The sequence below is a fragment of the Adiantum capillus-veneris genome, chromosome 12 (assembly GCF_014529385.1).
Source record: "Adiantum capillus-veneris isolate H3 chromosome 12, ASM1452938v2, whole genome shotgun sequence".
Classification (NCBI taxonomy): Eukaryota; Viridiplantae; Streptophyta; class Polypodiopsida; order Polypodiales; family Pteridaceae; genus Adiantum; species Adiantum capillus-veneris.
In genome coordinates, this window is record NC_140942.1 from 157451058 (window position 1) to 157454220 (window position 3163).

The 3163-nt window shown below is 39.8% G+C and overlaps 1 long non-coding RNA gene across 1 annotated transcript; it reads right to left on the minus strand.

The window, feature by feature from the left end:
* Nucleotides 1-526: 526 nt before the first annotated feature.
* On the minus strand, nt 527-1405 carry LOC147446749 (uncharacterized). The gene is made up of 2 exons (XR_015189949.1): nt 850-1405; nt 527-761 (listed from the first exon to the last, which is right to left on the minus strand). It is a non-coding gene; the product is annotated as an uncharacterized LOC147446749 (long non-coding RNA).
* Nucleotides 1406-3163: the final 1758 nt, after the last annotated feature.

Genomic DNA, 3163 nt, shown 5'->3' on the forward strand with positions numbered 1-3163 from the left:
TTCCATACCCAAAAATGCCCTCTTTTTTCCACATCACTTATTTTTACAAAATACCACATGGTACTATTGTCACACAAACAAAACCCATTTCCCTTGTTATTTTCTCTAAATAAACTACATATCCAAATGGGAAACTAGAACAACGTTCTTCAAATCTAAGAATATCCACTTTTCCATACAAAACTCAAATTATAACATAATATTCAACCCCAATAGAACAAACACCACGTGGTAACTTTCTCAACAAAAAAAAAAAAACTTTAAACATTCCTTTTCAAGGATTTCCACTCAACAATATATACATTACCATATGAAAACCTTAACTTACAACTTCTAGTTTACCTCTAACAAAATAAGACCTTGTAAACAAATCTTGAGTTCATTAAAATAAACCATGGAGTCAATTCTGATGCATCAAATAACAACCATTACACCAATCCCACATTTATAAACTCGCTCTTCTTTTAAAGAGCACATGCAAACTGATAAAGCTCCTGAAGGGTAATACTTGTCAAGGAATACAATGTAAAGCTTTAAAACAATAAAACTATATTTATTTAATTGAAGTGGGTACAACTTTATCTGGTTAGGTCCATGCATAACAACAAATCAATAACAGGTCATTACAAAATAAAAAATTTACAAATGTATAGATCATGTTGGCATGGCCTTTGCATTGCCTGCTCCATAATAACAGTGACCTTGAAACACCCAAAGCCTAGGCGCTCGCCATTGAAAGCTGATCCCATGAAGAGTTTTGCCTTCAAATGAAAATTAAGAATCAATTAATTAGCCTGCTTGTTTATGGAAAGTCAAAGTGATACAAAGAAAGCAGATTTAGATACTCACCTGTGGGTACTTTTCTCATCGGCAAGATTGATAAGAGATATCTTATACAATTGCGACCCTCCTGTGACTAAATCCTTGAAGCTCTCCAAGGGCACATGAACCATCAAACTATGCCATTGTGCATCAAGTTCCATTAAAACCATCTAACAAAGCTATAGAAATAAGAACAAACCAACACATAGAACAAGCTCGTAATTAGATTAACAAAAGTAAGCGCATTTAATTAAAGTCACAGTCTATCTCCCTCCTGACAGTTTCTGTTGCAGCACTTTGGCAGCAAATGTCGCACCCACTTCGAGCTGAAGGGGCTCGCAAAGGGCAGGTCATCCAAGTGTGCGAGCGTCACCACCATGGGAGCCTCGGTGGAGCCCTCGATGCACAAACAGTCAGGTGCGACTCCATTCAATGCGGCAGTGAAGGGCAAAGCAGTAGCGAAGGGAAGGGGTAGATCAGGCTACACTAACCCTGAAGCTGCAGATTGATAACTGAAGAGGTCCGCGAGAAGGATGACTAGGGTTAAGTTTGGACGTGGCAAATTCTGGGCGCCCGCTTTTCTAAGCCCTTCAACCTCCCCGCGCGCGGGATTTTTAACCGCCTGAAGGTTGGCTGAGTCCAACCATTGCTCAAAAAATCTTCTTTCCAAAAATATCGCAAAGGTTTTCAAGCTAAATTTCATAGGTTTCCTCACCTTCAAATTTAAAGAGATAAATCTCAAAATTAGTAGGAGGGATTACATTAAACCTAGGTTTTTTTAAGCACTAAGATTCCAATCCAACGCTAGGATTTTACAAAAGAAGCAGACATGGAAAGCAGGACTCTACATAAAGTAATGCTTTGGTTGATATGTATTACAAATGTGCCCTCACAAAAGCACAAAAAGTTCTTATTTGGCATCCTCTTTGGTCATCACTTGCAATGTGTTGATTATAAGATATACCTAACACGGCTATGGCACGAGAAGAGAGACCTTCACATGGGTGAGAGAATTTATGATGAGATTGCAATTCAAGGGTGCTTTGAATGTTGGGTATGCCCAACATGGTTGTAGCAAGGAAGTTCTAGGTTATATTAACCATATGCAAAGAAAAGCCCCTTCTACAAATGCTATCACACTCATGCTTGCACCTTGAAGGCTTGTGGCCCTTCTTTTTTGCAAAACTCACAATTGTGAGTGGTTTTATTATAATATGACCAAGAAATATACAAATCAGCCTTGAGGGACAAAAGGTTACATTAGATACCTCGAAGCGCACTATTACCAAAAGTCCAATCCTTTACTTAGCAAGGCTCGATCGGATGGTGAGGTTGCCCTAAGCCAATCATCTAAGTCCTGCCGGTTTTTAGGTCAAAATTTGAAGCTTTTGCCGATATTTACACTAAAACTTGTGTAAATTTGCCAGTTTTCTTCAAGACAAGCTCAAAATCTAACCGAGATTTTATGATTTTTAGCCGGTTAGAATACATTGTACCCCTGTTTGTTTCTAACACTAATTGGAAATGCTTTGGTCGATGTATAAGCCAAATGTGGTGCCCTTACAAAAGCATAGGAAGTCATTCATGAGCTTTCTATTTGCAATGTCGACTCTTTAAGCACCTTGATTGCAGGATATGCCTAGCATGACTATTGCAAGAAGCTCTACGCCTCCTCTGTGGTTTGGCAAGGCTACAACACCCCTCCTCAAATGCCTCACACACATGGAGGACGTTTTACTCGTGTGGCTCCTGTTGTGCCCGTAACCCATAGCTCCATGATGGCTCCAACAGCTTTAGGGTGGAGTTAGTGCACCGCTCTCGTAGTTCAAGGGTATGCCCACAATCCAAGACAACTCCTAGAATAGTTCAAGAGTGCAGCTTGCCACAACAAGCACCCACATCTTGAGGAGGGGAGACTGCGTGCGCATTTGTAACATCTTTAGGCTCATTGTTGCAGGTGATCTAGTGTGGCTGTTGATAACCCAAGGAAGGGGAAACAGATGAAGGAAGGTCTTAGATTCCGCAACATGGATCAAACGCCTTCTTTTCAATATATATATATATATATATATATATATATATATATATATATATATATATATATATATATATATAATATATATATATATATATATATATATATATATATATATAGAATAAGATGTCAAAGGTGACGATTCAAGAACTAACTCATCTATACTATTATAAAAGGGGGAGGGATTACGCCCCCCCCCCCCCCCCCCCCCCCCCCCCCCCCCCCCCCGCCCCCCTCGACACGTGGCAATAGTTCCTTCAATCGGTAGTGTTCTCCGCGGCTCTGACTAGACAACGACGCAACAAG